We start from the raw sequence: 12,292 nt of genomic DNA, 5'->3' as shown, positions 1-12,292 counted from the left end.
TCATGTTATCTATGATAACAATTGTCTGCTTTGACTTTGCAGATCCGCTGATGAAACCATCTCTGAGTACCTACACACATATATGTCGATCTTAGGCCCTCATCTTGGCTATTTGTACAGCTCTAACACCTTGTTTAATTCTGGTTTGTGGCTGCTGAAGAAGCTCAAGGCTTCTTGTATGCACCAGTTGATGTTCACTGTTTTCTATTTAAGTTGAGTGAGGAAAAGACTTTTGAGTACTTCTAGAATGTTTGCTACTCTCACCTGCTCAGGTTAACAAGGTAGATCTTCGAAGAGTATACTTTGCTTTTTAGACTCCCGTGACAGCATCCTTGATGCTTAAGATTGGTTATATTTTTTATATTATTCAGTATTTCCTTGGTAATGTGAGAATTAGCACCCTTGTTTCCATCTCCTGTTGTCTTGTGATTATGGTTAGTGTTTTGTATGTAGTATGTGTCAAGTTCTTTCTATCCCTCAGTATTTTTGTTATGCCTCTACAAGCAAAGCAATAGAGTCTTTGTTCTCATTTATCGGGGATTTTGGGAATTTGCTGTGATGTCTACTCATTTTCTATTCATCTCTAGATGAGCAGAGATGAAATAAAAACGGACTGAGCATTAAAATGAATGGTATACTTTTCTATTGGATAAGTTGTGATGATGATTATATATCCAACTATGGATTTACGTCCGTTATGTTGTTGGGTGTTCTGTTTTGAGCTTATAGTAGAGGGAAAGACAAATGTCAAGGCGGAATTTAATTGTATTCGCAGATAAATTTGTTTAATAAATTTTTTTAGTTCTGTTTTGTTGCTAGTTTGTTTCGTCGTAGCGTAAAATCTGTGTGCAAAATAGCCCTTTAGTCGTCATCATTTTCCATTAAATATTTATCAAAATCAAGAAAATAGTATTGTGCACTAACTTAATTTTAATATTATAAATATGTTTTAGAAACAAGTTCTATCCTTATTAAAAGGATTAGGATTTTTATTTGCACTAGGTTTTTTATGGAGTCAAGACGTTTCAATATTTTAAAAAATATGTCTAAATTTAGATTTTTTTAACTTTTGATAATATTAAAATCTTTTGAAAAAAACATGTTGCTCATGATAAATGCATCATACTAGTAGATATTTTTTAACAATAATTTCTGCCATTTTATTTTGATTTATTGTGAGGTGTTAAATTTACTCTTTAAAAAAAGAAAAATAAATACACACTTATGCTACCAAGCCAAAACAATAATTTAAGCCATTTTATTTTGATTTATTGTGAGGTGTTCAATTTACTCTTTTAAAAAAAGAAAAATAAATACACACTTATGCTACCAAGCCAAATTTTAAAGTCACCCTCAAAAAACGTGCATTTTAATTTATAAACCGGTAATGATCATTTATGAGAAGATATTGCATCATCTTATTGCAATCTCTCTGCCTTGGTTTCTATGTTGAACGTGAGACATTGGCTGTCATCATACAAAGAGACGTCACTACATCTGCTTTCCACTACTACTCTCACATCTCCTATATAAACAATTATCTCTAGCACAAAATACATGTGCTACTCCTCTAGCCTAAGGTCTTCTTGCTCATAGTTTCTTGCTATTCTAGTTTTATATACCTAATACAATGGATACTCCCATGAATAGTGAGTACATTGTTAAGAAGTAGTTACTTGACCTGTGATTACCTTGAGCATGTAATCTTGAGCATTGACATGAGCATATGTTTGTAGATGCTAGTTTTGATGATGCACTGTAGTCCGAGCATGGCTAACCACCTATGTTGCATAGAGAGCTTGAGGTTACGAAGTGCAATACTGCTGCTGATTTTTCACCTTTGTTTCAAAACCTCAATCAGTCCTCTGATTCCTCCCCACACAACAAAAAACTTAGCCCTAAAGGAAAGTTGAATAAAGCCTCTTCTTCAGCCATAAAAAAGGCATTGCTCGCAGTCAGAGATAATCCTTGCTGTTGTCAATGTGACTTCCATCCTTGTAGACTTTGTGTTTCCCTTTTGTGTTTTAAATTCGTTTAATCTATTTGCAGGCCTTGTGATTTGTCACTTGTTGAGTCTATGATCTATGTAGGATTGATCAAAGAATTGATTTCATGAAGACAAACTTGGTGACAATAAAAGATTTATGAAGACGTGTTTGGTGATGCCATATTGATGACAACATGAAAACACGTTTGGTGATGCCATATTGATGACAAGCTACACAGCAGATTCACGCAAACACTTCTGATTGCAAGCTAATCGATAGCCTTTACACCTCTTTATTAAACCTTCGTATTCATTGTTGTATTTGATAGGATAGGAGTAATGTAACTCCTCATAAAACATTCATTGTAAAAGGAGTGACGTAGCTCCTCATAAAATATTCTTTGTAAAAGGAGTGATGTAGCTCCTCATGAACATTTGTACATTCAATGATTTTTATAATATAACGGTGGGTGTATATAGAGCTGTGGGTTTTTCCCTTGATCCCCCAAGGGTTTTTTCATCCACAGTTAGGGACCCTTATTTGAGCGGGGGTGTTGAGCTTATATGTGAAGCTACTCAATATATATGGCTTCTCTATATATGGCACCCAAGTCCCCTCTATATATACATCATCTCATGTGTGTATTCTACACACTTTGGGGTTCTATTTATGTTCTCTCTCTCTCTCTCTCTCTCTCTCTCTCTCTCTCTCTCTCAACGAGTAAAGCTTTCACTTTTGAGCCGAGTGGGATTGGGTATGTGGATCCAAGTGTTGTTTCACATATGGTTATATTCACTGTTCCTCACCAGTTCTGAAAGCTCACTTGCCGAATCTTATCAATTTGCTCAATGAAAATATTTAGAGGGAATCTTGGAGCCCTCTTGTGCACCATATTCTAATCGATGGTTTACTGTTCCAAAGAAAAATGGTACGTTGAGGTTCGTTCAGGATATGCATCCGGTTAATAAGGTAACAATCCGCAATGTGGGTACTGGCCCAATTGTGGATGATTTTGTTGAGGCCTTTGCAGGTAGATCTATTTACTCCATGGGTGAAATTTATTCTAGATATGATCAATTCCAGTTAGCTTTTGAGAGCAGGGATCTTACTACAATGCGTACTCCTCTTGGTTTAGTAAGGATGCACACTCTTCCACAGGGTGCTACTAATTTTGTAGCTCATATGATGAACAATATGAATAAAGTATTAAGGGACTTTATCCCACATGTTACTATGCCTTTCGTTGATGATCTACCAATTAAAGGATGTGAAGAAGGATCCAAAGACGAGGTGAAAGTTTAGAGGGGGTGCCAGCAGTTTGTTGCTCAACATATTGCTGACTGTGATGCTATTTTATCGAGGCTTGAAAAAGTTAACTTACCACTTTCAGGTCAAAAATAAAATTTTGGTGCTAAGGAGGTCTGAATTATGGGACATATGTGCAGTCCTGAGGGTTGAAGACCGAGTCCAACAAAAGTTGAAGCTATCCAGAAGATGAAGTAAACATGCTCTTCGGTTACTGAAGGTCGTTGTGTGAGGTCCCCACCCCGTCGTATCAAACAACGGATCTGATGGTAAACCTGGTGGCCACTAGATCTATAGCAGAAGCAAACAAAAATGGTTCAGGGTTCAACTAGCGGACGATCTCTCATCACAAAGTGAGTCGAGTTCGAGCCTACTAGCAACGAGATCTAGTTCCACCTCGCAGGGGAAGCGTACTTAGCTATCTAGCGATCCTAAGACCCACCTTCCAAGAGGAGAGAAACCTCGAGTGCCTTTTTCCCCATGTTTCAGAGGCACGTACCCTCGAGAATTCCCCACTCTAGGGGCAATGAGCATTACTAATATCGAGTAAGCACTATGGGGACAGAGAGTTCCCGACCAATCGGGACCACCCATCTCGTAGGCATTGGCAACCTGAGCCAAGCCCCCACTTTCCACCCCCACACTCACACTTCCTCGTGTGACCTAATTACTACCACAAAGGTTGTTCAACATAAATATTGCTTGTTAAATTCCGAATCACATGGTTCGTTAAAACAGCCCTTCAACCAGTATTGCAAACAACACCAAGACAGAATTCTAGTAAAAATTCTACTCAAACTTATTCATAAAAGTTCCAATGTTCTGGAGGTACAACATCCCCCCTCCAGCGAGAGTTCACTCCTCCCGTTGTCGCCTAGCTTCCCATACAACTAGGTATGTCCACCGCATAGAAAGCACGTCATGGACACTCCCACCGCATAGAAAGCAAGACGTGGGTTCCCACCGCATAGAAAGCAAGTCGTGGGTATCCACCGCATAGAAAGCATGTCGTGGATTCAAGAGTCCTAACGAGGAACTCTGCCCCCTGTGATCAGTAGGGGGGGTCAGGACTGATTCAACATTGGAAATAAAATGAACATGTCGAGCTAAATTTTCCCTAGCAAACATTCTTTCCTCTTGCAAACAGCATACCCATCAGACATTACCTTCCTACTTTAGAACTTAATGTACAATGATTTCAATGCCGAGGCTTTCGTCGGATTTCTCCAACATGTTTGGGGATATGAGCATTCCTAACTAGCGTATGCAATGTTAATTTAAACAACTTGAATAAAAATATGATCTACCTCTTCCACTTCTTCATCGATGGCCCGTGAGATGGCCGGTATTTGCTCGTCCATGGGAGCCTTCCCCTTTCCGTTGACATTGCTCGTTCCTGCTTCGCGATCATGGGCACCACCGAAGCGCGTCCTCTTAACCGGGGCCATTTCTCACTACTTTAAATGATTAGCTTGGAGAAAGAGCTAAGGTTCACAAGCATCATAACAGTCCAATGGGTAGATTAGTGACATCAATTAATCCCTCCTATATGAGAGTCTAGATTTCTTTCATAAAGCAATCATTAAGGATGGCACATGATCCTATGGGAACCGGCTCTAAGATAATTATTCGGCTTACATGATCAAAAATAGTTAGGATTTCATTATTGGAATTACCAAAGAATTGGATTAAGTATGATTAAACTATTTCCTAGCAATTAGATGATGCAGATTTACCCTATGCATATGTGTGAGGAAAAACCAGTTCTTAGAGACTTAATGACGGATTAATTTCTCCTTAATTACGTCTTAATGCATAAGAAAAAAATGAATTCAATTAAGCTGCAATGTTAATGAGTGATTACAATAGTGATTCTCTTCAATCTGCACAAATACTAGCTTACCGATTAATTACTATGCTATCTAGAGAGAGAAGATTCTGATAATTATGCTCTAATCATTAATCGAGAGTGAAGAATGGCTGATAATTCAGCTATGGAATGATGATTTACATAATAGAGTATGAATAAGGAGAATTTAGAGAGTAGTCATAGAGATTTTCGACTAGGAATAGGCATAATAGACAAGGAATTTAGATGGTAGAGAAAAAGATTCACAGATGGCATTAATTAAACTGTTATTACCGTGATTAAGAGCTGGTAATCTTCTCGATTTTCTGATCTAATCGAGCTTCTTGAGATGAAAATTCGGCAGCACCTCCCTCCTAACTTCCTCTTCAATAGGTGTGTGATTCGGCACCACCTCCCCAATATGTGTGGGTGTGTGTGTATGCACTGTGTGTATGTGTGATCATAAGTGTGTGTGTGTGTGTGTGTATGCAGGTCTTTAAATAGGCTCTTACAGGCTGAAAATCGATCTGGGTTGCTAAATGCATCTGGGAGCTTCTCCAGTTAAGCATGGCAAGTCCAGTTCTCTGCCCACCAAGTGTTAGGTTGGCTTGGTTAACTGGTTCTGAGACTGAGTTGCAGGCTTGGCAGCTTTCCCAAGACTCCCACAAAGCAAGAGGGCGCCCCCTAGCTGCTAAAGAAGATCTGGAGTGGCCTAGGACCTGTTCCCACACAGTCCCGGGCCCCCGGTGCCTCCCCGGACAATTTTTAGGAAATATGGTTCTAGGCAAAAACGGGTCATACGAATCGGATTTTGATGCCGTAAATTGCCATACGAAGCTCTAACTAAGGCGTACTGGCCCGAGTACCTGCCATATTTAGCAGCCCTCGGGGTCCGAAAATGCATTTTTTTCAAATTTGGGGTACGGGTGCAGTTTTTCGAGACGGTCGAGACTGGACGGTTCGGGTGACCAAAAACTTACTATTTTTGGAAATTTTTCACAAAAATTATTTTAATTCACATTTTGAAGCTTTATAACGTTCTAAATATCATGACACTGACAGAATCTAGAAAACTGCTAAAAATAGTAACTTATTTCATTGTATTCATTTCGTGGTACAAGGATGCTCTTGTGATCGGGTCAGAGACCTTACACGTTGATTCTTGGGTGCGTGTGTGTTCTATCTTATTTGGCTGCCACACTTCGCTCATGTTGTAGACATGCTGTATCAATTGCTAAGGAAAGTTAAAAGCTTTGTTTGGGAAGAAGTTCACACCCAGGCTATCAGGAAATTAAAGAAGATGCTTTTCGAGGCTCCGATCTTGAGGAAAGTTGACTACAAATGCGGAAGGCCAGTTCTTTTAACAGTTGACGCTAGCCCAAGTATTGGATGGGCTATAGGTCAAGATGATGCAGAAGGATATATATATGCAATTAAATTCGAAGCCAAGGTGCTGAATGCTCGCCAACGAGGTTATCCACAGGTTAAGAGGGAACTTTGGGGTGTTGCTACTACTCTAAGGTCTGACAAAGAATGCTTTATTGGAGCTTCTGTCGCGGTAGAACCAGATTTCTTGCCACTGACACAGATAATTGCAAACTTCTCTACTCCGGACATTGCCATGCTACGGTGGATAGCCTATATTAAGTCTCCTAACCCTGAATTTTTTCATATTGCAGGTAGACATAATCCTATTTGCAGATATGTTATCAAGAGCCAGGTTTGAAGATGAAGAAGAGATGCTGACCACAAGTGATGATGTTCGCTTGAAGTTCTACATGTTGGTGCAGCCAAAGTTAGTTTGGGCAAGAACGCGCTCTATGCCAATCTATGGGTACTAGTAGTAGGTACAGGACAAAGAGCCAAGGCCAATGTGGAGGACCTGGGTAGGCAAATGATAGTGGAAGTGTATGTCTAATGCAGTTTTTTAGGCCAAAAAGGTCTCAAAATGGTCCAGTGGGGGGTGACAGGTAAAGGTTCCCAAGATGATGATTTGATGCTTTGGAATATGGTCTTAAAGATGCTCTATGAGCCCTTCCAAACGACTCGTCAAATGGGGTCCCAGTGGAAAGTTATGATTGTCCAAAGATGGATGGCTTTGCAGATCCCCGACGAGTAGGGCAGGTACAGACGGGTGGCGAGAACTATGATCAGTGGATATGCATGTCAAGATTGAGCTGTGGAGCATGCCGGTCTTTTCGGATTGCCATTCGGAGCTCAGACGAGCAAGTTATGGCTTGAGGAATATTTGTCAAGGGTCGGGTATGCGCTCATCGGTAGGCGCGTCCACACAAGGTTTTTTGAGCTCACCAGAGTTCTAGAATGTGGCATGCGATATGGAGGGCTTGTTGATCAAAGTTGCGAGCGCTGGGATTCGTCCAAGTGCCAAGCTCACGGACGACCAAGACAAAGGCGGATCGGGTTTTTTCCAGCGTTATGAATCTCCATTTGAAGATGTGAGACGACTGAAAGGTGGTAAGGTTCTTAGGATATGGCTTTCACAAGAAAAAATTCAGTATGGCAGGGCCAAAACGTGTGTGGTTTCGCTCATCATTAGCATGCGAAAGGGAGGCTTGGAAGTTGAGATGGTTTGTTGTAAGTTCAAAAGTGAAAAGGTAACCCTCAAGGCTAAAAGGAGAAAAAATAGAGGGAGGTGAGTAAAGACTAAAAAAAACAAGGCTCAAAGAGCCATTGCCAAAAAAAGAAGGTTTTTTCTTTGCCTTGGAAAAACAAAGAGGGAAAGGAAAAGGGGAAAGAGGGGCGACGTTTTTTTTGGCCTATAGAAGGCCATAGGGTTTTAGGTGCAAACTTGTTGCAAACTTCAGGCCGTTTGATGTTGTTGTTGGATGGCTGCCACGTGTCATAGGTTTCCTAAAGTTTCATTTGACCCAATCTGCAACTCCTTTTTTCGTGCTGCTCCTGGCGGGTCGCGTCCCTTTTTGCCCTGCTCCTACCAAAGAAGGTGGCGCGTGCAGTGAGTGCCGTCCTTCCGAGAAGATGGCGCATAGCAAGTATGCTCTTTTCGTGCTACTTGTGCTAGAGGACGTGGTGCAGTGGTGCAGGTGTTCGATACGGCAGTGGTGCTTGTTTAATGCCGAAGGTGGGCGCTGTCTGGATGCTTTTCAAGATACTTGAACCGTATGCTTTTAGGGGCGACTGCATTCAATGGTGTCCTTGTGTAGCCTCAGGTGGTGAGCGCTATTCGTCTTTGTTTTCTATGCTTGAGAGCACGTTTTGGAATGTAATGCTTGGAATAGAACAATCCACGTGCTCATTGTAGCTTGTATAAAAGGCCAGAAAAATGCAGTGTAATATCAAGCCCTTGTCTCAGCTGGTTGTTATTATGTTGTGTCGTGCTTTTGTAGATGTAGCAGCAAGTCTCAAGTTTTTTTTACTGTTTGAGCTTTTGAGGTATCTATCTAGTGGAAGATTCTCTCTCTATCCCGCTTTTGTAAATATGCCAGCAAGTCGCAATCTTTGCTTTGATGTTTAAGCTTTGAGCTATCACTATTTGGTGGAAGATTCTCTCTTTGCTATCCAATTTCTATGTCTTGATATGTTGAAATCCCAAATTTCAATTGAGTCAAGTCACCGTATGCAAACGGATGTTTTCTTCTGCCAAATGCTGTCGAAGAAGTTGTTGTCGCTCGTGAGGAGTTGAAATTTGTTGAGCGTCTACCGTGGATTACTTTGAGGGTTTGTGTGTTGTGCCTTAAAGTAGCTGATTCTTCTATTAACATGGCATCTGATGGTGGCATTGCTGGTGGTGGTGAAGGGAGTGCAAGAAATGCCTCGCCCAGTGATGGTGACAGCATGGACTTCTTTGGAGGTTTGTTTCTCTGCCTTGTTGACGGTTTCTTGTATGCTTATGTATGGCGATAATTGATTTTCTGGCGCTATGCTGGTCTTGGTTTTGATTGTCGGTTCTGGTTTCTTCTTGCTTGCGAGCGTCGCACTCGAAAACATTTCTTGGGCTGGCGTTCTTTTCCCGCTCCTGGTGGTTGGTTTTTGTTCTGCTTGGAAGTGATGTACTCAAGACGGTTGCGGTGACATCATTTCACTCCTTGCTTTCTTGAGATTCTCCTATCTACCGTGGGCTAGTGTTGCTCCATTTGCTTCTGTTGCATTAGGAGCACCAATGTTTGAGCTGACTATTTTCTCCATTGGCGGCTAGGTTTGGCATGTGACGAAGCAAGTCACGGAGGCCCAGCCCCTTTCTATATTCTGTGTCACCTGCCCTGTCAACAGTTCCAAATGGCATGCAACCTTCTGTGTGAGAAAAAGCCTCGCTGGCTGTGCAATGATCAATAACACGCGGCCTCCTTGCTGGGTCAGCTCGCGATGAGCAATACGCAACCTGCCCGAGCTCCTGGAGTTTTATGTGAGAATTCGACCTGATGCCCCTTGCTGTATTCGCGAAGTAGATCCTGCGCCACAGCCCCAATACGGGAACTATTGAAAACAGGGGACAGCCCCTTCCTGCCCCTCTGAGGTGCTGCAACTGTAAGGCATGCAGCCTCCTGTGTGGACTAATCACTGGCAGCACAGCCACCTGCTGTGCGCTCGATAAACAACCTGGCAGGGCAGGTCTCTGAAGCAAACCGAGTCCCCCCTGTTGGGTCAGTTGGCGACCAGCGCAGCACCCTGCTGTGCTTGACTGAACGGCCCGAGCGCATCCGCGGCGCCCGGCTCAAAACCTGTGTCTTCTGAGTTCTTTATGCGAGCAGCCCCCTGCTGGAGATAATACACCAAGGGCTCGTGCTCACGTAGCATCCCTGCTTGGGTTCTCCTTATGCCTTTCCCTAGCAGAGCCTTCCCACAACGAAGGCCTCTCGTCGGCTTGGAGCCTTAGATAACAAAGCCATAGTGCTTGTAATGGGGTGAGTCGATGTTTTTGAGCTGATTGCTTGTAGTTTCTAATAGTCCAAGGACCAGAGCATCATTGAAGTACTTTGTCTATGCGAGGAAGGAGCGGCTTGATGTAACCAGGGTCGAGAATCTTATAACTGGCTTTCAAACTTTTCAATCCTTGGTGACCTTAAAAACGAATAATTCTAGAGACAAAGGAAGATTGGTCCAGCTGTCTATTAATCTGGCTACCAAGCAAGTTTGGCTTTGATGTTTTCTCCCAATGCTAGCTAGCTTTATGAACTGCTGCTAACAGAGGTATTCATGGTTGATGGTTCTTTCACACATGCATTGCTATTTTCAATGTCCTTTTGACTCCTTTGATGTATTATGTAAAATGGCTTATGTAACTCATTTTACCTTTGATCAACACATGCTGATTTGCTTTTGTTTTTTAGTATATCTGTAGCATTCTCACTAATTGATCTGCTCTTTTGTAGCTTGTTCATGTTGTGGATGCTCTTTCACATGATGTAGTGGCAGAAATTTGGCAATATTTTGCATCTCAAGCTTTAATATTTCTTGCACCTATTTTAAAGGCTTCAAATTCTTGGCCTATCCCACTTCTAGGCCATTTTTTTTGGATCTAGCTGTGTTGCAACATTAAGTCCTGAGGATCAACAATCTTTGGAGGCTGTGAAGAGACTTTGGGTTCTACTTGAACCTCAATTCATTTAGAGGCTTAGTAGGCTAGGTAAAGGTATTGTTATGGTTGAGCCATTGTTCCAAAGGCCCATTTGTTTTTTAAAAACATGAACCGTTTCAGTGTTTACAGTGAGATCAAAACAATTTCTCTTTGTCTTGTAGTGCTCAACGTCATCATTGTCATCGTATATATGTTGCATTTGACATTCTACAGATCATTGGCATCTTTAACCAACGACAACAAAACCTTCAAGCATCAGGTCACTCACGTGTTTGGGGCCACAAAAGTGGAAGAAGTGAAACCAAAAATTTGAGAGCATGTGGAGTGGTCTTGATATAAGGAAAAGGTGGCATTGAGCTATAACACGATGATCAAATGCATGAGACAGTTGCAAGCATGCAAATAATGCTAGACTTGAGTGGTGTGAAGGCAAAAGATTGCATTGGGGATTAGGGGCTCTAAAACGGCATAGAGTATGATCTACATCTCCAACAGCTCTCGACTAGCAATCTGATCATGAATCACCCATGACAATATCTTGCATAAAGGAATAGGCCATCTGTGGCCCGCATTCGAACAAGCCTCCGCTGATCCATTAAGTGCAATGCTTGTCCTTGTGCATCCCGTCTATCAAGGCCCGAAAACGATCCTAATCCTCCTGGCTTAGCCTTGCATCGGCCAAGCGGATTCCGTTGTGCTGTTATATCAGTACCTCCACGCATGCGGGTCATATCATAACCGAATGCATCACAACATTGGCTAACTTGTCGTGGGTCCCATAAGACATTCTTCCCACATTTTGTCTCTCCACCTAAGTGGCCCAGAAGATCCAGCGACCCCGCCACGGAGCCCCATCCATAAAGCATCAAACACCTACTTGGAAGACCTCGCAAAGCCGCGCGCTCAGAGGGCCAGCATTGGTCATTGCCACAACTTGGCTCAGGGTTCTAAAAAAGAAACCAGTCATCTCACATGTCTTCAACTTCAGTAGGCCCTGCTCAATCCCATTGAGTACCCCGCTAGGGGGCTCCTTATCAACAAACCTAGGTAGCCCTGATCGCCATCCATGACTTCGATGGCTGCCCCGTTCAACATTGCTCCCCGTGAGCATAAGGTCCCAATACCACAACACGAGCATCACAACAAATCTAGGCTCGATCTCCCAAGACCCTCAATTACTGTCATGTTTGAAACCAAACTCGGCCCATACCATGTTACCTCCTTGCATTTTGCTTGGCTCTCTAGTTCAGGTTCCACTTGTCCGTGCCATCTTGACCATCGAGGAGATCACCCGCTGTATTGTAGGACGTCTCAGCTAAAGGGACAGCCAGCCCTTTGGTTGCATCATATCTGGCCAGTCAAGCTAGGCCAGGGGGCTCAAGGTCCTCAAAAAAAATTCAGTCCAAACTTTGCTCCATGCTTGCCATTCAATGGACAGTTCTCCCGTGTATTGAGTGAGTACAATGATTACGACTAGGGCACCAGTTCCTACTGACCGCCGCTCACCTGCCCAAACCATCTGGATAACATGCTTGGCCGTCCGCTGATTCGCGGGACGCCTCAGTCGAGGGGAGTTTGAACCCTCCAACCGCACCA

The 12,292-nt window shown here is 42.5% G+C and overlaps 1 pseudogene; it reads right to left on the bottom strand.

Moving 5' to 3' along the window:
* Positions 1-11,217: 11,217 nt before the first annotated feature.
* LOC147453160 (uncharacterized) lies at positions 11,218-11,849 on the bottom strand (annotated as a pseudogene).
* Positions 11,850-12,292: the final 443 nt, after the last annotated feature.

This window comes from Adiantum capillus-veneris, chromosome 8 (genome assembly GCF_014529385.1).
Source record: "Adiantum capillus-veneris isolate H3 chromosome 8, ASM1452938v2, whole genome shotgun sequence".
Classification (NCBI taxonomy): Eukaryota; Viridiplantae; Streptophyta; class Polypodiopsida; order Polypodiales; family Pteridaceae; genus Adiantum; species Adiantum capillus-veneris.
The sequence above is the reverse complement of the archived record's forward strand: the minus strand, read 5'-3'. Positions and strand labels throughout refer to the sequence as shown.